The following is a 23,607-nucleotide window of genomic DNA, read 5'->3' as shown; positions in this document are numbered from 1 at the left end:
TACTTCTGAGTTGCTCTGTGTGCCCTCCATGGTAAGTATTAACTCAGTAAGTGCATCTCCGGTCTGGGCAGCAGTAGCTTTGCTGAGTGGAAGCCTCAGGTGCGGTGAGTGCAGCCTGGCCCTGCTGGTCGTGCCTTGTGTGCTCGGCTGTGAGCTGACCTCCAGCACAGGGATTTTGCTTCTCATCAGCCCACCAGATCCTTCTGTGTGGAGCATCCAGATGCCCCGGGCCTACCCTTACAAAGACTTGGGAAGAGGTCTAGAAGGTCATTTGAGATTTCTTACAAGGGTGGAGAGTGATGGACTACAACTTACATAAATGTGAGATATAATTTGCTAGTTGTAACAAATGCCAAATACTGTGCTTAAGTTCAGAAACCAGTTACACAATTACAACATGAAGGTGACCCAGCTTGACAGCAGTTCATTTCAAAATTACTCCAGGGGGTTTTGTGTACTACAAACTGTACACTAACTAACAATAGTATAAAGTGACTGATAAAATGTATTGACAGGAACAGTATGGATTGAAGGAGGTATGCCCACTGCTAAGCAACCTTGCCAGTGCTGCATGTTTAGATCATTCTCGTTATAATTAAATGTGTGCTGTGTGTATGTGTGCATGAGGGGGGGAAGAGGTGGGTGCCACAACATGCGTATAAAGGTCACAGGACAACTTTGTGGAGGCAGTTTCCTCCCTCTATATGGGTTGTAGATTTTGGAGATTAAACTCAATCAAATATTGAGGCTTGTGCAAGTAAGCCTCAGGGCCATCTAACCAGACGTAGAGGTTCTTGGGGTTTTTTGTTTTGTTTTGTTTTTAATATTTTTTTATTATCTGTAATTGTATGTCTGTGTCTGTGAATGGGGCCTATGTGTGGATATATATATGTATACACACACGCACACACGCACACACGCCAGAGAACCGGTAGCCTGACACATCAAGTGCTTCTGGAGTTACAGGCAGTTTTGAGCTGTGAGAGCAGTATATGCTCTTAACCACTGAGGCACCTCCTCAGCCCCCTTTTCTCCTAGAGGGTTCTTTAGTAATGTGTACAGGATTCAGTCGGGACTAGAAATCACTAGGGAGGGAAACAAAGAGCAGGACAAACATTCCCAGTATGTTTGCAGTGGAAAATGGCTCTGCAATGGAAAGAGACAGGGAAGGACTACCCTTTATGAGTGCTGTGTTGTGCTGTGCACCACTCCATGTAGTTTCTCTTTCCATCCTAAAAGCAGCACTCTGAGCTGTAGTCACATTTGGGCTCAGGGAACTTTTCCAGATAACAAGAAAGAAGAACCATGTTTGTTCCAGATTGTGCTGGAATACAAAATTTAGACCATTAGGAGTTCAGATTAGTGAGGTTAGAGGGTTTGGAAGAGGAGGCGGCCTAAGAGCAAGATGGGCTCCTTTACAAGAAAGCCCCCAGGTACCAGCCCATTTAATAGAAATTGACCTGTCAGAGGCATGAAGATGTCTGCATCAGGAGGAGGGGGAGATAAAGGTACTTGAACCTCTGGTTCAAGAAGGATGTTCTGGAATTCCCTAAGACTTTAAGAAGGGGGCATGAAGTACAGCTGCTAGGCAGGAGGAGAAGACTACAGCTGCCAGCAGTTCATTTTCCTTGCTCAGGCTTGCAGATTACAGGCCATTTATGCCCGGCTTTAGCCTAGTGCCCCTGTTTGCTCATCTCAACTGTCTGCGCAGGCATCCATCTGGCAGCTTGTCTGTCAAGGATGCATCTGACCCTCCTCCCGTTTTTAATTCCACTTCACTGCCACAGCTTGTCTTCCACAGAGGAATGGGTATTCTAAAGAGGTTCCATCCCCTCCCTGCCTCCCTCCAGAGGTACAGGCTCCCTGTCAGCAGCATCCACTGGAGGAAGGCCGGGGCACAGACGTCCTGGTCCAGACAGAACTGTCTCCAAGCAGGCGAGTTGATGAGGCTGTGTGGATCTGCATGCTCACACTGCAGCCTGATCGATGCCTGTCAGAGCTCAGCATCAGAGTGACAGCTGCATGCCGGGCTGTTTGCTGAACACAGCTCGTCCGTCAAGGGAAATCAGACGAAATCCATCTTCTTGTCCAAAGCATGGCCCCGATGGGCTGTGCCTAGAATGCCAGTCCTGTATCCCATCCTACATCCTGCATGCCCAGAAAATCATGGCTCTTGGAATTTCAGTGTTGTATTGGTGGGCCTCTTGGACAGGAGAATCCGAGTCAATGAAAATTATGCACGGGGACCAATATCCCTAGCCCCATCCCCATAGCAACTTCCTGTTGTTGCTGGTGTTTATAGTCACTGCCATAATGTTGTGTAGATGGTGTAGTGCCAGAGCATAAGAACTGACATACAACCCTAAACTGGTACAAGATAAAGCATAAGTGAGTTTTATTAAAAAATTGCAAGTGTATTGAGTAGGACAGCTAAAAGTAGAGGTTGTAGACAATTGTGGGAAAGGGGCTTTTTGGAGAGTCTCATTAGAGAAGCAATTATCGGGCTTTAAGGTTTTCAGACTTGACAGGGACACACTTTGGCAAAGGTTCTGTGTTTGTAAACCATTTGGGGCTGCAGAAAGCTCTGCCACCCTGTGTCTTGGCTGCCAGCCAGCTACCGACACTCTCCTCTCCCTAAAGCCTCTTTTATCCCCTACAAGCCTGTACCTGAACCTTCAAGGAGCTCCTCGGCAGCCCTCCACAGCCCTGCTCCAGTGCCTGCACTTCCCAGGGCTCCGAGGCCAGCTCTTCAGTGAAGAAGAGTAGGGCCCTTCCCACCTCTGTCTGAAGCTGAGCTGGTGCTTCTGTCCATTTGCCTCCCCTCCCATCAGGGTCTGAACAGTTCTTAGACTCCAAGGGGAAATGCGGCAGGCAGCCTGTCACTTAGCAAGGTGGTATTTTTCCTCACTCCTTGGAAGACACAAGTGGGCTGGCTATCTGGGCAGCAGAGGAAAGAGGTCAGTCCAGGAGCAGGGGGTAGATCCCAGCAACTGAAAGGTGAAGTTTCTCTGGTGGAGAAGGGCTGCCTTGCAAAACCCACAAGAATGGGGATTCTGGATGAATGGCAGTCCAGGGAAAAGCCACAGTTCCAGAGGGCTTCATTCTCTGCCAACCCTCAAAGGGCCTTTCAAGCCGGGGAAGGATTCTCCAGTATGACTGCCCTGGGGATATGCTTGCTGGAATGGGCCCCCTGCATGGGCCTTCTCTCCACACTGCCCTACTTAGTCAAGCTGAGCTCTCCTCACCCCAGGCCTGTGGAGTTCAGCAGTCAAAGCTTTATTGCCCACACGCTGGAGCTGCTCTGCAATAAAAGAAAATAAAACAAGGTAATGGGAATGGCTAGTGCGGAGGGCAGCCCCCCAGAGAATGCTGCTGCCTGTCTCCCCACACCACCCCTCACCTTTAAGATGGCTGTTGCAGAGGGAGGCATCAGTGGTCAGCAGGAAGCAGTGTTTGCACAGAACAGTTTGTACAGGGGTACAAACCCAGTCTGGATGCATCCTCCAGGATTTAGCCTCATAAGAGGGCAGGGAAGAGAAAACTGATTATGCCTTCCAGGGGAAAGGAGTGCTGCCCAAGAGCATCCCAAAGGGTAACAGAAGTCACTGTCCAGAAAGCTGCCTGAGGCTAGACAGTATCCTGGCAGGTGCTGGTAGTAGAAAAACTCACTAGAAGAGGTGTAGTCCGGAAAAGTCAAAGAGAAGTACAGGGGCCCTTGGCCCTGGCTGACTGTTCTACCCAGGTCCCAGTTCACATGAGAATCGGTCTGAACAGCAGACATTTATGCCTCACACGGAAGATGGCATTAGCAATGGTTCAAAGTCTCCAATGATTTTCATTTTGTCATGCAGCACGTCTGGACCTTTGACCAGAGAGAGCTTTTAAATTCCTCTCCCTGGTCCCTTCACTCCTCTCCCTCTGCCTTGCCTCCTCTGTCCACAGGCTTGATGCAGACTTGTTGATGAGCCTCAGCTCCCCCACCACCACGCGCCCCCCTCACACACAGGAGGCACTAAATCCTGCCTGCCTGCCTTGCGACCCACCATCATTTCCCAAGCTCACCTACGCCCATGAATGCTTAATTTAAAACTTCTGCTGCCTCTCAGCAGTTTGTAATTCTGAGGCCGATCTCGGCAGAGGAGACAAAACGGGCTGATGAATGTACTCAGGAAAGTGAGCAGAAAACGATACACGGAGCATCTCTGTGATGTGAGGCCAGGCTTTCTTAACCATTTAGTATAATAAGATGGATATCTACAGTGCCGAGTTGTTCTAATAGGATGGATATCTGCCTGATGTATCGGCCTGCAGGGTAGTTATGAGTTTTAAATTTCCTCATCTCTACAGCAATAAATTCTCTGGGCTTTTCAATTATAAACTCACTTTTCTCAGTTGGGGAAGCAGAAGAGTTTTGTTTTGGTCAAGGTTAAAAGCAGCTGGCACAGTATGGGCTGGGGATAGAGGAAGGCGTGCAAGCCGAGCCTGTACCTCTGCTCCCCCCAGCAGCCAGAGTGCCTCCCCCAGGCAGCACTGCAGGACAGTTCCTTTGCTCTTGTCAGTTAGATATTCCCCACAGGGATCTAAAGGAGTCCCTACTGCTTCAAGAAGTTTGGACTTACAAGGTTAACCCCCGCTGGGGCTTGCTTCCATGGAGGGAGAAAAGCTGGAGAGAAATGAAATGGGAGCTCCAGGAAGGGGATGCCCTGGCTGGCCACCTCCAGATGGAAGCCCAAGAAGAGGCCACTGCAGTGGCTCCTAGGCAGGCAGGGAGCTGACTGAGTTGCTGGGGCTTGGCCCATGCTGAGCAGCCAGCAAAGAATAGACTGGGAGAGTCCCGGAGGGAGGATAATGAGCCCAGAGCTGCTAAGTACGTCTCCGCAGGGTCCTGAGGATCCTTGCTCTAGCAGAGCAAGCGGAGGGACCTGCCTTTCCTAATGACTTTCTCTTGCCACTGACACATCACCCAGGCCAAGAGAGAGGAGCCAGGCCAGCAGGAAGACAGATGCCTCTCCCAGGGCTGCTTCCTGGCCTCTCAATTGCCTTCAACCCCACATCCTGGCCAGAGTCTCCACCTCAACTTCTTCAGGAAATTTAGGCATTCAGGAATATGATGCTTCCAGAAACCCACAGAATCATTCTGCCTACAGGTTAATGACAAGAGCCGGCTTCTAAAAGTATGCAAGATTGAGCTCAAATTCTGGCCTCTGTACTTACTAAATGACCTTGGACAGATTCGTCCTTTTCCCCCCCTTTTAATCTGCACTTAATTAAATTTAACCACTCCCAAGTAATAGAGCACCATGGTATGTTTCTATACAATATACATTATATTGTCTTTAGATTGATGTAGACATCTTTTTCAAACATCACTTATATTTTTATTTATTGGAGGAGAGCTTGACTTTCTCTAATAATCCCTGCTGTCTTGGATCTGTGTAGACCAAGCTGGCCTTGAACTCAGAGATCCACCTGGTTCTGCCTCCTTAGTGCTGGGATTGAAGGCATGGACCACCAGGACCAGCTTCAAAAATTCTTTTTTAAGGTGAAAGCTGCCCAAGCCCTTTCTCCCATCCTCTCTGAGATCGCAGTGCATCATTATCTGTGTCATGTCACTATACAGCAGCATGTTAGAATTTCTTCTACCTGACTAGAACAGTGCCCTGAGAGTGCCCTTTCCTCTTCCCTTCCCGTCCTTCCTCTTCTTTATTTATTTATCTGTGATACTGGAGAACTAGCACAAGGCTATGTACCTGTTGGCCCGTGCTCCACCATGGAGCATGGTCCCCAGCCCAGCAGTACTCTCTTACTTCAGCAAGTTGTCTTCACTTTTGAGAGCCTCCAGCTCTTTATCAGTAGATGGAGCTGTAAAAACCATTTTATAAACAGTTGTAAGAATTAAGTCAGTCCATGTTGTATCTAATGAATGTTCTTCCATCAGTGGCTTTCATAGCCAGAACTTGGCAAATGATGATTTCCTTCCCTTATCCCTGATATTCCATCCCTTCAGATGAGGAGTCGACAGTTCTTACCTAGAGCCCTCTTACAGAGAATGCTTATAGTCTGCCTTTGCCACACCTGTCCATTAGGCAAAACCTATACTCCAGGTACAGCCTTAGAGAGCCAGGCTGTGACCCCAGGGACTATCTGTATGGGTCCAGCCCTGTGTTCCTGTCAGTTAATAAAACAAGAGCCTTCTTTTCCTGAGATAGTCTGTTTTTATGTTCTTCAAGCCAGACAAATTGATAAATGCCAGTGATAGACATTTGTATGTCCTTTTCATTCCACCCCTTTTACTTGTGTTGACCTACTGTGTGAATCAGACACCATGCAGGCATTGGTTAAAATACAAAGTTAAGTATCAAGGAGGTGGCAGGCTGGCCTCAGCAAACAGAGATGATGATCTGTGCTCTGTGTTGCCCAGGATTCCCTCAGCACCACAAGGCACTGGGTAAAACTCCTTACAGGAAGTGCTGTGTGGCCCAAGTCAGTGAGGACAAGAAGAAGTTGGGGGGGGGGGCATACACTCCAGACAAAGGTTATGACACCCTTAGAATTGCACCCAATTAGTCTCCCTGCAGATCAAAGCAGTGTTTGCTTAAATGTGTGTAAACTTTTCTTTTAATAAAAGAAGCTCAGAGGAGGGTGGCCCAGAAAGTACCACTATAGTGTCTCCCAGTGTCAGCAGGGTACATGTCCCCTGTGTGTGTAGAAAGGCCCCTTACCCCACTCTGCTGTAAGTAGCTTTTACCCACCATTCTCAAGGTAAGAGGTTCCCATAGGCTGCAGCCATTCTGCTTTTCCTACTAGCCAGGGAGTCAAGAGAAGGAGAAAACACAAAGATAGCAACTACTTTTCTACAAGTCCTGCCCCAGGATTTCTGCTAAATCTCACTAGTGTTACCAGAGAGAGAAGAGACAGGGAACTATAATCTTGGAGCTGACCGTGTGAATGCCCGAGATAACAAAAATAGAAAAAGAAAGGCTGTTGGGACACCTCTACCACAGACAGCAAGACATAAAGGTGCAAGATTGCAGGGTCTGTCTAGAGCCAGATCAGAGTCCACACGGCATGAGGGGAAAGGAGGTGATCGGCATGAGCCCGGAGGAGCACTCACATATCCGTTCCCTTCCTGCTGAGCCTTACATCCCGCTAATTCAGCCAAGGGAGAGTTCCAGTGTCCAAGAAACAGCACCTCCAGTTCACACTCAGCTCTCTCAGGGACAGGTTCCTTGCATATTCTAGAAGCCAAGGCCCAAAGCAAGCAAGCAAGCTAGGCTACATGCTGGCCAAAAGCCAATATTTTTCCATGGAAAACAATAGAACTTGGTTACACTGTACAACAGAATTAGGTTTCTATTTTTCCTATGTATGTGCAGCCCAGTAAGCAAAGGCAGCATTTGTTCAGCATTTATTGTATTTAAGCTTACTATATATTAGCTCACATTAATCTTATGAAGGAGACTCTTCGTTTTCTTACTCCTATGTCACAGTTTGTAGAAATATAAATAAAGAGTTAAAATGTGTCTTAGAGTTTATAAATGGTTGAGGCCGAATTCAAACCAAAGTAGTCTGACGTGCAGTTCTTACTGATAACCAGGGCAGTCAGTAGACACCCCCAGAATCAAAGACAGAAATACGTGGAATGGGGGTAGGTGGGTAAGACAAAGCACAGAGCTGGTTCCCCAGCCTGGCAAGGCCCTGGCCTTTAGCTTGGTGTCATAGTCGTCGTCATTTATTTGTTCTCCCTTCCCTCTCTCTTCTTTGATTGTTCCCTGTACATTCCAACTTGGGGTAAGTGTACCTCACTGTCCATTAGCAAGCTACATTTCTTCTCACACACACCCCCCATCATGATTATAACAGGATTTTGTGCACCCTTGTTCAAGTCACATCCTCCCTTCTTTCCTTCCTGCCTTCTTAAGGGTATCCAGAATCCAGCCCCTGATCCATGCATGACAGGTCTATATCAGAAGGGTTAGGCCCCAACATGCCCCACACCTCCTCTCAAGGGTAGTCCTCCAGAGTTTAAGTTCTATCCAGTCTGCTTATACTTGATCCTAGCCTGTGCTCACTCCACCACCCCTCTCTTCCTCATGCTAACATCTGTTTATATCTCCACTGATCTTGTCATCCCCTTATTTCCATGCTTGTTACACATGGCTTTCAGAGCTCGCTCACGCCCCACGCCCCCTTCTCTCAAGTCGAACCTACCCTTTAAAGCCCAGCCCCTTTCTAAAGAGTATTGTGGCTCATCATCCCTCAAAGCTGCTTGGTCTCCTGAACTGTCTAGTGTCTGCTGTCTATCAGTGAGTTGTTAGGTGGTTTACATGACGTTTGTCACCAATCGACATGATATGGCTTCATTGTGTCTTCTCAGCTGAGTCGCAGGCTCTTTACAACTCTCCCACCCCACTCCCTTAGATCAGCTGCGCTGTCCTGTGTCGTGCTTTTCTAGTTAGCAAATGGCCATATGACTTTCCCTTGGTTGGTTGATTACAGTGAGCTCTCAACCGCTCTGTATATCCTTCATGGTTTCTCTGGTCCTGTTTCCTTGGCATTTGTCTTTGCATTTTGAAGACTCAGTCGTAGTTGGATATTATCACTCTCATCAGCGCACACAGACATCCTTCTTGCCTCTGCAATTCTGCTGTTTCTTCCTGAGCCACACTGATCCTGCCATAGACACAGAACCCTACTACAATGTGAACCTGGTTTTCTGCTGCTTGCCTGGCCTGGGAAACTATGTTAAGAAAGCTCTGGGTAGCAAAGGAATATAGCTTCCACCTGCCAAGCATAGTCTCTCCCCAAACGGTGCAGGATCCTTCTTCCCCCAGCCCTTCCAGCACTGCCTAGGATCCTGCTGCACTTGTGCAAGCTCTGGGGACCCAAATGGGTTGAACAGAAACCAGAAAACAACCACCTCGTTCAGAAAGAACACACAAAGGGTCAAAGAAAGCTGGCGCAAGTTGATACAGGGTCGATCTGAACACCAAATGGCATTAGTTTTTAGGAAAAGTAGGTGAAGGAAAGCTTCTTGGAAGACAGAGAGCTGTGGGAAATTACTGTGAAATTACTACTGCCCATAATTTCACTATACATTCTAGATAGCACCTTCTAGGACAAGCTTACCATAGTGTTCTCGATCAGTAAAGGCTTAGCTTCCTCAGAATGAATTCTGTCTCCTCTTACCTGCGTAGGCGAGACTCCTTGCCCAACTATCACAACCCTGATATAGGCTTGTGCTCTGAGATAGGGATTTAAGAGGTGGGGATGGGCAGCACACACAGCAAGCAAAGCAGAGGGTTCTTGAAGAAATGAGGCTGGTAGGGGTGCGTACGTCAGCCCTGTCTAGCGTGCTTCATCTTGGGAAAGTAGACAATGCTAAAAATCTCTTTAGTCCTTCCTTTTTTCTTTCCTGATGTCCTCGTGGCATCTCAGTAAGTCCCTGCTTAGAGGGAGATTAGGATTGGCCTTTTCCTTCTTGCTTGCTGCCTCTGACTCTCCCTCTCTGCTTTTCCCTGTGCACTGACTCTAAGCAACAGCTCAGGAGCAACAGGCCATAGAGAGCACCCCCAGAAGGCATTGAAAGAAATGAAATTGCTTAAATGGTATTTACACTGAGTGTCGGGGTGGTGGCAGGAGTCTCAGAGCTTTGTCTGAGGGCACTGTAACAGGAAGGCCACAGCGGGAAAAGCTGTGTTGACAGCAGTAGCTGCATCCAAGTGTCCTCTGTCAGAAGAGGCAGCTCAACTGATGCCAGGTCAGTTCACTGTTCCTCCTTCAGGTCAAAAGGATTCAGATGCTAATTGTGACTTCTGGGTGATCTTGGGAGACACTGAGCATCCTCATTTCCTCTCTCTAATTTCTGAACACCCCTTCCTTAGGGCCATTTCCCTACAGGGAGCAGAGAGCACATGGCTTATGGCATTCTTCCTAGTACAACAGAGCCAGGAGGTGGAGCACACTGAATGAGGCCAGCTATCCCCTGTCTCAGAATGGGGCAGAGTCAGCCTCAGCAAATACCTTAGGGCAAAGGTAACACCAACTGACTCCTGGGGCTTTGTTGTACTGAGTTATATTTGGGACATTTGATTGAGATTAGAAGGAAGGAAAAAATATCAAGATTAATGGAACACTACTTCCAGTCAGGAAGACAGAGTCCATCCACAGCCAAGCTGTGACTCTCTGTACATCTTTTTTCCCTTGACTAAAAAAGTCTTTGTGTGTGTGTGTGTGTGTGTGTGTGTGTGTGTGTGTGTGTGTGTGTGTGTGTGTGTGTGTGTGTGTGTCTAATCTCACTAAGAGGATAGGAAAGCCTGTATCATGGGCTAGGAGTAAAGTGAAGGAAGAATGTGGTTCTAGTGTAGATCTGCATACCACATGTCCAGGCCCATTGTTCCATTCTCTTTGTGGGCTGGAAACACTGGGACCTGCCCCAGAATAAGATAGGCAGAGCTCTGGGCACATCCAGAAGTGTCTTAATGTAAACTATAGCCCTACACTAAGTGTTTGGAAGGGTTAGAGCCAATTAGTGCTCCAATTTGAGAGGGCACAAGTGATGCCATATTTTAATTGTCATTAGCAAGGAATAGTCAGCAGGAGGAAGACCAACCTTTCCACATAGAAGAGGGCAGGGCCCTGTCATTAACCAGGCCGATCTGGCCTCTGGCAGGCTGCATTTATCCTTATTTCATGTGTACATGCTCAAACCTTATAATGGGCAGCTTTTACCCATGGGCTTTTCTGTGCATTACTGAGATGCCAGAGAGATCATGCTCCCCGTGGGTCATAGAAGGCAAGAATCAAGTTGTTGTCTGTGCAGAAGGGTTCACGGAGAACAGCCCTCTAGCACTGATACTGCTTAGGCTCTCAGAGCATCTTCCAGGCTCAGCATCATCTCAAAGGATGTTTCTTTTTCTCTGTGGTAGGAATTTGAAACAGTTTGGAAGCATGTAGCAGACAGGGGCATAACTCAAACAGTGCTCAGCTCTCTTTTCTCTTAGGTCTAAAAGCAGCTCCTTGATGGGGTCCAAGGAGAACCTAGGACCTTCTGTTCTTTTGTGTTGGACTGGAAGTTAAGAGAATTATTGCCAGCCCACAATAGTACCAAGCACAGATCATTAAAGGATGCCTTCCTGCACGCAGCATGCACAGTGCATGGATTGGCACACAGGGGAGGATGGGTTGAAGAGGGTAGGGATAAATACAGAGCCGGGGGCTTCCTTGGGATGATCTGCAAGGGTGGGTGATAAGGGAAGTGGGCAGTTGCAGAAAGTGTAGAATTTCTGTCCATTCAAGCTATTTGCTATAGCTCTTTTTATAGTCTGCAAGAAGAATAAGTATGTCCCTTTTGCTAAGAGGTCAGGTGATAGTACAGAAAACACCCCAATAGTTTGTGAGCAGACCTATGGCCACAGCCCAAGGTTTCTGCATTCTCCCAGAGGCCTAAAACCCCTTGGTGCTCATAGGTGACCTGTAGCATAAAGCTTTCTTAGTCCTTGTTCCCTAAGTGACAGAGGCCTGACCTATATGACCTAACTCCTTGCTTGGAAGAATTAGCACTGTCTCTCTGGCCTCACCTCTGCATCTGCTCCAGCCTCTTAACTTCTGTACTGTGCACCTCATGTGTCCTATCTGCTCTTGCTCTTCCCCACTTCTTGCTGAGGGGTCAGTAGCCAGGAGGCGATGGATATGTAGGAGACTAGGAGGAGGTATACACAGCTGCTGCCTGCACTCATGCCTGGATAAATAGAGAAACCCATTCTTGCTCCAGTTATATTCAGCCCAGACAAAGCCAAGTACAAAAGAGCCCCTTCTGCTTACTGTGTCTGGGCTGCTTCTGAGTCATCAGCACCGACTGCTCTGACCCAGGCCAGGCTTCAGCCCTCTGGGCTCCCATGGGCAGGTCTGCTACAACAGAGCAGCTGTGAACCAGCCCCTATGGCAGAGAGTGTCTCAAACAGGCGTCTGGGATCATTTCAGTGCCGCTGTGTATAGACACAGTTAAGTACTTTCTCCCAATCTGATTATGATGAGCTAAGAAAACTAGGACCTTTCACCTTCCAGCTACTTATTGAATGCTTACCAGGGACCATTAAGAAGTGTCATTCTAGTATTGTGACACTGAGATGAGATGAGCCATGAGAAAAAAAAAATCCTAAGTATATACTGACACGGTTCAAGTGAAATCGGGACTGCCAAATCCTCTGGGCAGGAGTTTGCAGCTGCAGTAGTAGGGTGGAACATTCTAACTAAGGGATAGCATGTGCTGAGGCCTAGAAAGGCAGAGCATATATGGAATAGGAGGCATTTGGCATGCCTGGATTAAAATAGTGAGGGCTAAGATCCAGCAGATCCTAGTGATGACTATACTTAACACTATACTATGCTGAGAAATTTGAACTCCAGTAGAAAACAAAGAACTTTAGCAGAATGGTGATAGATGCAGATTTTTTTTTAAATGTGCTGACTACTAACTATAAGCCAAACTCTTAAGTGTTTGGCATATTTTTTTAAGATTTATTTATTTATTATATATATACGAATACACTGTTGCTCTCTTCAGACACACCAGAAGAGGGCATCGGATCCCATTACAGATGGTTGTGAGCCACCATGTGGTTGCTGGGGATTGAACTCAGGACCTCTGGAAGAGCAGCCAGTGCTCTTAACCGCTGAGCCATCTCTCCAGCCCTGTTTGACATATTCTTTATCAAAGCCCTTTGAGATGGCACTCCTTCATTATGCTCATTTGACATAGAGAATGTCCTAAGCCCTTAATGATTAAATACATTATGTATAGTCATGTTGCTAGCCAGTAAAGCAAGATTTGAAACAGATAATCTGGCTCCAGAGCCTGCTTCTAACCATTGTGCCACATTGCCTAGAAAAAGGCACATCCTGTGAGAACATAGAGAGGCTGGTGAGGACAGCAGTGAGGAATGTGTTACCTACAGCTAAGACCCAACCTGAAGTGTGGGGCAGTAGAGATAAAGGGAGGAAGAATCCCAGTCAATAGAATCATTTTGAGTGAAGGTCATTTGTGACAGTACATGGAGCCCAAAAAGTATCCCTCACTGGCACTTGAGAAGAGAGGACTTCCCAGTAGGAGGGCAAGTGAGGGTTGGACTCAGTCCCTTCATCTCTGCCTGGTGAGGTTAAATTAGGTAGTGAGGCTTAGGCTGTGGGTACTCTGGCCATGTGGGGTAATAGAGTGGAGGAACTCTCCACACCTTAAAATGTGCCCTGGGGATATCTGTGTTCAAAGGTCCTGCTGCTGGGGAAGAGTTCTCAACTGAGATCAAGAAAAAGCCAAGGTTGAGAATCAGAGATCTAAAAACAGATCATTTCAAAAAGATAGGGGTTGCTTAGCTTGGTCAGATCATTTGAAAGGTCAGAAATGATGAAGTCTGTAAAGAAATTATGAAAACGGCAATGAAGAGGTCCTGAGTGTCCTCGTGAAGTAATAGTCCGTAGGAACTGGTACATTGGACTGGGCAAGCGGGATGGAGGGAATGGTCATGTGCAGAAAGCTCTGGATGAGGAGAGGAAGGTGGCCAGGCCAGGTTTCCTGCAGGATAAGATCTGGATGGTGGTGATGGGCAGCAACCAGAAAGGCAGCATTGAAGCTAAGTGACAGGAGAGGTGTCTATGGTAACAGAAGAGGGATCTGGTGCCTGCTGGGTTTCTTTTTCCCATTAAAATGGAGGGAGAGGAGAGAAATAACCATGGATACCAATCTAAGTGGGTCTTCAGTAGAGGTCCTCTCAGTGACATTGCCCACAGTGTGTTGGGTAAAGGAGCTTGAGAGTCGGGGTCTGCAATAGAAAACTGCCATTTGAACATGACCTGGTAGGCCATTTAGTTACTTATAGTCAGTCCATGCAAGAGGTTTGCTAGCCTTGGGCAGTTGCTACATAGATCATACACACATTGATTTTCCTACTACAAAAATAGGCTGAAGCCTAGCTTTGTGTCCCTTCAAGGCAGGTATAGCTTTTGAAGCCAGAGAATACACTGGCTGGGCTTGGGCAAGGTCATTCAGAGTGACCTTGTGGCCCATGCGAAGGCCTCTAGTAGAGAGTGTTGTCAGGAGGCATCAAATAGAAAACAGTTTTCATGCCTCCTTTTGGCTAAGACCACTCTCCACATCAGCTAGCAAGCACCAGAAGGATCAGAACCATTCAGAAAAATCTCAAAGCATGCCTCTTGCTCAGTGAGGCACCTTCCAGTTCTGTCACATTTCCTAGGAGAAGCTTGGGGAAGAGAGAGTTAACTCTCCCTCCAGCCTCCAGCCTGGGGTTTTCCTGGGAAGACTAACAGTCTGCTTTCCTTATTGTCTGCACCAAAGGAACAGATTGCGTCAGTTTGTAAACTGTGTTACCGCTTGCAAAGGCCTGGAGTCAGCAGGTTTCCATTTCCCAGCAGACTCCTGATGCTGATCGCCTGGGCTCCCACTTCTCTGCCTCGGGCAGGATAGAAAGTATGTTCCCACCCTCATCCTCACCATAGAGGTAGGGGAGGAGGAGGGCCCTCTAGCCCAGTCATCTCTCTTGTTCCCCAGGCTTTCCCTGCATTTCCAGTAGCTTCTTGGCCTCACTTTCTATTGTGCCACCCTGGCTGGACTTCTGGGCTTTGGCATGGCTCAGTGCTAAGATGTCAGAAAAGAAATTGTTTGGAAAAGCAATTATCGATATGGGTTGATCATGAAAGATCATGTGGTGTAGAGGTGGCAGGGCATCTCAAGGAGGTATTGGTGGGGGAGCCACACTGTGCCAGCAGCTTGTGAAGGAGCTTGCTGCTGCCTGCCCACTCCCCACTGCATTGCACTGATGGTAATGAGACCCAGGAGGCCTTTCAGAGGCACAGCCTCCCAGCTCCCAAAGCATTGAATTATTAATTGCATTGTGTTAATGTTCATCGTCTCTGAAAGAAGTTGGTGTGTGTGTGGCCTCGGGGGGAGGCCTTGAGTTGGCCGTGTTAAACTGCTACTATATTAAGGTGAAGTGTCTCTTCGAGTTCTCACTCTGGCCATGGCAGCATCACCACAGCTTTCATGCAGCATCAGTGATGGAGGAAAACCTAGCTCCATGGCATGGTTCCCTCTCTGTCATAAAGGGAGCTCAGTTATGCTCTGGTTGCCCTGGAGTTCTACTCACATTCTCACAAAAGGCTGGGCAGAATGAGTGGGTTGGAGTCTTTGACTGTCTGGTGACTGTCTGGTGTTGCTATAACAGAATAAATGGTACTGGTTAGTTTGAGGGTTGTGTTTTTTGTTGTTGTTATTGTTGTTGTTGTTTCTTAGTTTAGGGTGCTTTTGTTTGTTTGTTTGTTTAGGGTATTTTAATTTTGATTGTTGCTTTGGGGTTTTGTTTGTTTTTAATTAGTTTATTTGGGCTCACAGTTTTACAGTTTGGGAAGCCCAAGAGGATGCTTTTGTCACCAGCACTGATGTCATGGTTGTGGATGGCATTCTGTCTGGAGCACCTGTAAGAGAAAAACAGTTTATGATAAACAGAAAACAAGAGAGGTAGGAAGAGAATGGCCTTACTGTTCTGTAACAAGCGCATCCATCCTTCCACAGGTGATATCCTTGTGACCTAATTCCCTTCCACCAGGTCCCACTTTTTTGTTGGTTGGCTGGCTGGCTGGCTGGCTGGCTGGCTGGCTGGCTGGCTGGCTGGCTGGCTGGCTGGCTGGCTGGCTGGCTGAGGGGTTGATTTGGTGATAGTGGTAACTGCATTGCAGTAAGATCTCATTATGTAAGCCAAGGGAGACTCATGATCCTCCTGCCTCAACCTCCAAAGTTCTGACTTGTTTGTACATGCAACTATGCCCTCTAGCCTACTTAAAAAGATTCCCCAGTTCTCAAACTACCATACTTTGGGTTCTGCCACACTTTCTTTCAGACCAAGGTTGCACACATGAACCTATGGCAACAAACCAGCCAAGCCATAAAGGAAGAAGCTGCAGTGTCCCCAGCTCACAACATCGGTTAATCATTCTTTCTGCTTCTTACCCTTCCCTTCCACCTTACCTCCTATGAGACATGACTGACAAGCAAGGTTTCCCCACCTGCCTTCTTCCTCACGTAACTCATTGCTTTTCTTTTGATGCATCTCGCCTTCTTCTGTGTATGTTCCTTTACCACAGTCTCATAAAATCCAGACCGAAGAGAGCCTCAGAAATGGGTCAACTCACTTTACTGAGCCCAAAATCAGGTATGATGCACCAGCCAATAGGAGACAGTAACTTTGACAGTTGGAGACCAAAGCATTTCTCTATTCCTCATTGGTTATATGAGCCATTTAGCCTGGCCGTCGCTGATGACTTAGAGTTGAAATCATGACTATGGCCGATATGAGAATGATGGGGATTTCTGCCCCCTAAAGCCTGTGGTTGGAACCCCCAACATGATCTCCCTAGAGCTAGCCCCATGGGTTCCTGGTCCACCCCCTAGAGAAACAAAGCCACATCTGTGCACAACCATGTACACAGTCTTCCTTTCCAGGTGCCCTTGGGCTGTGGTTGGGGCACCCCCAGGGCTATCTTCCAGGAATTCTGTAGGCTCCCAACCCCTGGATCTCAGGCTGACTGAAGGCTCTAGTCATTTTTTGTGCTGCCTTAGGCATTGTGCATAGGCTATGCCAGTACCCTCGAGGAGATACTGCTGTTCTCCATCTTCCAGGCACAAAGCTGGTATATACGTGTGTGGTCCTATGCCCATAGCCAGTAAATCTCACCTGCACTGTCTCCTTTGGCTGCCTGCATTCATTGTATGAAACATGAACTCCCCTTGCTGTCCTTCCCTAGTCTACCTTTTGCCCTTGGTACCCTAGCTACCGGAACTCAGCAGAGGTAATCTCTCATGCACACCTTCTTCTTTCCCGTGTCCTCACTGTATTGTGACCTGAAAGGGCTTCAGGAGGAGGAAGTAGCTATACCTTTGCCCTTTAGTGATACGAGGCATCCAGATCAGCATCTGCAGTAGATGTTAGGACACGCCCCAAACCCCAGAGAGGGCTGAGCTCAGAGCTCCCTTTGTGGTTTAATACCTAAGAAGTCTTATGTCTCCCACCCCAGCATACATGTGTGCACATGCGTGCACACACAAGCACATTCAGTTCCACCCCTCCTTCACTTGAGGAGAGAATCTGGAAGTGGAATGGCTAGGAAGTCCAAAAGTTAAGAGAAGGCATTAGCAAACAGTCAGCCTTGCCTGGCTTTTCTTTCTCTCCCTTCCTCCACACCCCTGGCAAACCCCAAGTGGCTCTGTAGCCTGCATTGCACCCCAAGCAAGGAGTATGTTCCCGCTTAGAGCAGGAGAATGACTCAGCCCCACTGCCTGTCTCTGATTGAAGTAGTTCCTGTGTTAAGGAGCTGGACAGAATCCAGACAAGGGGAAAGGGGGACAATTTGAAGGCGGAGACCGAAACTGAGTATATATTTCTGGAAGTGAGGGCACAAAGGCCACTGAAAGAGAAGCTGTAGAAATGACACAAATTGCTGGCCACCACCATCCTCCCTCTGCTCCAAGTCAGAGAACTGGTGGTCGCTTCCAGTTCTCCGTCCCTCGCCCCCCTCTTCTTGCCTTCCTTACCCAGCCTCAGGCAGAAAGAAAGCCCACAGCACAGCTGGGTGGGCACTGAGGTGTGCGTGTTGCCTGGGCACCAGGAGCTCTTCCTCAGTAATTAGGAGACATGCAGATTAACAGCCTGTGCCATTTTATTAATTTGGTAAATAAGCCAGAACAATTTCATTAGTGGCACATTAATGTGCCTGGGAGCAGGAGGGTGTGTCCCACTGTGAGGCAGAAGGCCCATCTGACTACCCTAGCCCACAGACAGACCGGGTCCAGTGTGCCTAATGTTTTGTCCCCCTGAGCACGGCTGACTCTCAAATCCCACCCCTTTAGCTTGATGGCGAGGAGAACACACACACTAAGCAGGTAGGCATCTGTCTGTCTGGGTGAATTTGGGAACAGTGAACCATGCCTGAGCACTTCCCGTCAACCCCATTTGGCTAACCTTCACTTGTTTATAAGGACCTCCAGTACAAGAAACCCAACATTTTTAGGGAGGGTAGAGAATGACAGGGCTCACTAAGCAGGATTGGTCCCAGGTATGTAAAGCTCAGTGTATGCTTGACCAAGGAGGACAGCTTCTGCGCATAACTTAGATGTGTAGAAGCAGCCCATAAGCTCTTGGCATTAGTTGATTGGAGAAACATTTTTGTGTTACCCCACTTAGTACATATCTCCCTCTCCTTGTTCTCCTTGTAATGAGTCTAGAAGAGATTGTTTGTCTTTCCCTCCCAAATCACAACTAGTGCTAAGGGTTGAACCATAGTCCTTCTGATTCCCAAAATCATGTATTTCTAATCCCTGAACCCAAGCAGTAGATGCTCTCAAGCTCTGGAAAATTTTTTGAGTATAAAAAAAGCTTCATTCCCTGGTGTAACTAACATTCTAGCTGTGGGATGAAGACATTTGAAAATGAAACAAGTATTCCTATCAGGCAGCAGAGAAAAATCGCGAAGAAACATTTACATATCAACACTCTGCATTTAGCATATTTATATTGGACTCATTTAATCACAATAACAAACCCTCTGGGTAGGTACCCACTCCCCCAAGTTTCTAGCAAGTTTTTTTGTTTTGTTTTGTTTTTTAAGGCACAAAGAAGTTAAGCAATTCACCACAGTGCAAACAGGAGGTGAGTGGATTTGGCTCGGCCACCTATCTCCACACTTCCCATTCTTAACCTCTCTGCTGCATTCAGGCCCCTGAAAGTCAGAAGAAGCTGAGTTCCACGTATTCATAGGGTGGCCTTTGGCAGGTGATGCCAGAAGTGGTGCTGAAACCAAGCAGAACACAGTGCACTGGGACTGGTCTAGCTCAGGTGTCCATCAACTACAAAATCCAGAGTCACTCTGTCACCATCAAGGGCAGAGGTCACAGGTGCTGACAGAAAAAGAAAGGCAAACAGGAGTGTCTTTCAACTCCGGGGGGCACACCTGCCTTAACTAGCTACCCCAAGCCACTGCCTCAGGATGGTATCACCTGTCCCTTGGAGTCTGTCAGGAAGTCTTCACCTTCCTCAGTATCATTTTCCTTAGGTCTCAGTTCTGTCATATACCCAACAAGAGACTCAAGAGCCACTGTCTGTCTGCTTTTATGTAAACATATGCATACTCTGAGGTACCTGCAAGACCATGACCACCCGTGTGCGTAAATGTCCTCTCTGAGAGGATGACAATTCATGGTGATCCCCTAAGACCTCAATTCCTTGATGTAACCCTCACTGTAGGACTCCTCCCACAGAAACTATTGCGTCTAGATCACTTCTGAAACACTCCAAGATGCTAAAGCGACTGAATCAGATTGCTTTTTTTTTTTTTTTTCCAGTTTGCACAGCACTCCATGGGTAAAGATCTCAGTTAATGTTTGCAATTGCCAGTTGGGCAAGAAGAAGTTTCTTGTATATTTCACAGGAATAAATCTCCAGTAGCTACTGTCTATAATTTGAGGCAACTTGTAAGGATTGATCTATATGTAGTCAGTCCTCACCATTTGCAGGTTTGGGGTTTGCCAGTTTACATGCTCACTAACCCTGTGCTGTTTCAGTCATTTGTAAACATGCAGAGTGTGAAGAAGCCTGCGTTTCTTGTCAGGCGTGTCCCAGCTCAGGTGGAGCAAAGCAGTACTTCGGCTTCCTTTTGACATAGTATCTACCTAAGCCGGCAGTGGCCTCAGACTTGGCCTCAGACTTGAGGGTGGCCTTGAACTCCTTGTCCTCCTACACCTACTTCCCCTCCCCAGTACTAGGATCACAGGCATAGACCACAATACCTAGGGCTTTGAGACTTTTATTTACTTATTTATTTTTAGATTGGGGTCTTAATATATAGCCCTAGCTGGCCTGGAACTCTCTGTGTAGGCTAGGGTGGCCTAGAACTCAGAGATCTCTTTGCCTCCCAGTTGCCAGGGTTAAAGGTGCAGTGTAGTATGCCTGGATAATTTCACCTCCTCGTTTTAGCTCTTAAGTATAACATTATTCTCTTTGTGATCTGTTTAGTGTCTTTCTCTTAGTGATTTTTCTCATAGAAAAATGGTCCCAAGCAAGAGTACTGCTGGTATATACCTTAAAGAAAACATACATATTACATAACAGTCATTCAAGCATGATCTCTTATGGTGCTATTGTCTGAGAACTCAGTGTAAATGAGTCAATGATACATAGTAAATAAGCTATCTTTAAACAGAAACACATTTAGAACAAGGTTACATATTAATCTTTTGACAAACAGGTAATAATAGGCTGCCAGGTTCCTAAACCTTTTATTTGCTCTAGAGTAATGGTTCAGTTTTTTGGGTTTTTTGTTTGTTTGTTTTTGTTTTGTTTTCCTTTCTTTTAAAGGTCTATTTATTTTATGTATATGAGTACTCTATGCATGTACACCTGCACATCAGAAGAGGGCAACAGATCCTATAATAGATGGGTAAGAGCTATCATGTGGTTGCTGAGAATTGAACTCAGGACCTCTAGAAGAACAGATAGTGCTTTAACCTCTGAGCCATCTCTCCAATCCCTGTTTTGTTTTTAAGTCAAGGTTTCTCTGTGTAGCCTTGACTGTCCTGAGGCTTGCTCTGTAGATTAGGCTGACCTCAAACTCACAGAGATCCTCACCTGCCCCTGCTTCCTGAGTACAAATGCAAAGCTTGCACCACCAGGCCCAGCAGTTCAGTGTTTTCTAATTCAGTGTTCATGGTCAGTTTAGAACACTATCCTGGGTAATAAGAACGGACTGTGCAGGTGGAGGCTATACCTCAGTAGTAGAGCAATAGCCTAGCATGCACGTAGCCCTGGGTTGATTCCCAGCACTATAAAAAGAATGAATAAAACCAGGCATAGTGCCACACTCCTGTAATCCCAGCACTAGGGAGATAGAAGCAAGAGGATCAGGAGTTCAAGGTCTTTATCTAGTCTATTTTCTCTTTCTCCTCCTCATTCTCACTGTGAACATGTCTGTTTTTCACAGCTGCCTGTGCTGCCTATGTTAAACCTTAAACTCCTGGGCTCAAGTGATCTTCCTGCTTCAGCCTTCTAAATATTCTAAGTAGCTTGAACTATAAATAAACACAGCCATCCTTGGCTTTCTTGGGGGAAGTGGGGAGGAAATCCCAGAAGTTGGAATCCTGGAGCTAAACCGAAAACTAGAATTTGTATAGGTGCAGATCCTGTCACAGTTAAACCACAGATCCCTGGCAGTCGGTCAAAACAGAGAAGTGGAGGAGGTTGTACATACACTCTACTATTAGGCTCCTGCTTAACCTGTGCTCATGAGGCCCATAATTCTCTATGCCAAAAAAGTGTCACAGACTTCCAGCACCTATCCAGGCCAAAGTGTGTCTAGGAAGGTGGACCTATAACATGGGACTTGACGACAAAGACCAGGAGCCAAGTAACTCAGGAGCCTGCAGAAACAGTAGCCGGGCCACACACACCACACCACACCTCCCCCACCCCCGAGAGCTTTTGACTGAGGAATTACTATGTCATTGTCACTGGCAGCTGTAATGAAAGAGGAGGCTGAGCCCCACTGGCAACAGCTTTACCTCCCTCTGCAACCCCAGATAGAACCGGTGGCAGCACACTGCCCAAGGCCAGAGATTTCTTTCCTCTGCTGCTGGCTGGGCCTAGGGACTTGTCAAGCCCAAGTTAGCACATCGATTGCAGTCAGAAGGAAGCTGGATACATGTGAGGTCTAGGCTTGCTTGCCAGGGAGAATCCACTGCTCCTTGGTGGATTGGCCCCAGGTATATCCACTAGTTGCCGGTTCTCCCTGGCAAGCCCTGGAGAAAGCATCTGGATCCTGACTTCAGAAAACCTGATGTCAGGTTAGGGTTTGCCATGTGTAGTGAGGTCTGAGCATGGCACTGTGTAGGATGAGAGAGATTGTTCCTGCCTGGTTGCCTGAGCAACCCATTTCTGTGCTTCTTACATCAGTGCCAACAGCCCAACCCGCTGCAGAAAACCACACTGGCCTACTGCAAGCTGCCTGGGGGCTGCCAAGCCTGGAGGGGTGCTGGGTGGCCATACAGGGGAGTCCTCCTCTATTTTACTTGTTTATTTGTCAGGAATGGGAGAACACTTGGCTGCTGAGAGTGTGGAACACAATGGGTCAGAGAGGGAGGGGACTGGTATGGGCTTGGACTCCATGTTGGCTGGGAACTGAACCAGCCCCATTTGCTTTTGGCTCGGCACATGTCCCCTGAGCTTCCAACTACAAGGCAACCAGCCTGTCTGTTCTTCCCACTGCCGCCCCCGAGTTCCTCTGAGACCTACTGCTTTTTGGCCTTGCCCTGTTTGGTAAAACTTAGCAAATTTAGACAAAGGAAAGGTGGTCTTTACAGTGATATCATGCCCATCACAGTTTTATCTTGTAAGTGCAGGTCTGATGACCTCTTCAACTCACTCAGTCCTTTCCCTGAAAGACACTCAAGCTTGCAGTGCCCTGGGCTTTTGCAAGGTGGATCAGAGCGTCAAACTCTTAAGTACCAACTGTTCTTCTCAAGCTAATTGCTAGACTCAGAGCAAGGAGAAACCTGTCTCAGAACCTACCAGGCACTAACTGCTGGTCCTTCCCACTACATGTAGCTCTGCAGAAGAGCTGTAGGTCCTAAGTCTGGATGCTGGAAGGGCCAGCATTATTACCTCAGCAGAAAGAGGGACTGCTCCTGAGACAAGCTATTGAAGTCCAGGGAGGGGGTGAGCTTGGCCTGCTGGAGGCAGTGTAAAAAGATAAGTCAGGCCACTGTGTGTTACTGGTTCTGCGTGTCTAGCTCCAAGTCATTCCCTCTCAGCATCCCTGCAAACTCAACCAGAAAGCCAGCTGGAATCTGCCTAGCATTCTTTTCCTCAGTTAGTGGTTTCTGCATATCCCCTGTGTCACACTCCAATCTAAACTGCCATTTCTCTTCAGAGGATTAGGAATGGGCCTAAGGAACAAAACAGTGTGTACACTAGGGTGCAGTCAGGGCCCTGCCTCCTGGTCCTGCCCCTTTGACATATTATCCCATTATCTTGTCTCTGTCCCTCCCCAACCCAGGCACCTCTGTCTAGGGAGTAACATCACTGGGCATTTCCCAACTGTCCACTCTTATTCTTTCAAGCCCACTGCCACTGGCGCCAGTTCAGGCTTTGAGAATTCCCAGGTATTTAGACATTCGTTTTATTGCTTAATCGAGCTTGAAGCCATTTAAATTAATACAAGTTCTTACATTTAGCAGCAAGGGCTTTTATAGGCCCCTTTAGCTGAGGAAGAACGAAGGTCTAGAGAGACTCAAGGAAAACTTATCATAGGCTTTTGCTTTTCTAAGGTCAGCCTCCCCAAAAGATACAACCCTGGACCACCCTCTTGAAGGAACTGAGTCTGTTCCTAGGGACAGAGCCTTCCATGGAGAATGTCTAAGATCCCCAGACTCTAACCCAGTATCTGGGCTTGTGCTCATGACCCCACCTGTCTGCTTTTCTCCCCTAAACTGCCCCTGTGCTAATGCAGCTCCACCTACACCCTCCTGCCTTACCTGTCCTCTCCTCTCTTCCC

The 23,607-nt window shown here is 47.4% G+C and overlaps 1 protein-coding gene across 1 annotated transcript in view; it reads left to right on the top strand.

The window, feature by feature from the left end:
- Snd1 (staphylococcal nuclease and tudor domain containing 1) overlaps positions 1-23,607 on the top strand; it is a 396,722-nt gene that overhangs the window by 357,937 nt on the left and 15,178 nt on the right. The gene's annotated exons all lie outside the window — the stretch shown is intronic.

This window comes from Rattus rattus, chromosome 6 (assembly GCF_011064425.1).
Source record: "Rattus rattus isolate New Zealand chromosome 6, Rrattus_CSIRO_v1, whole genome shotgun sequence".
NCBI classification, from domain to species: Eukaryota; Metazoa; Chordata; class Mammalia; order Rodentia; family Muridae; genus Rattus; species Rattus rattus.
Note: the sequence above shows the minus strand (reverse complement) of the source record. Positions and strands in the feature narration are given on the sequence as shown.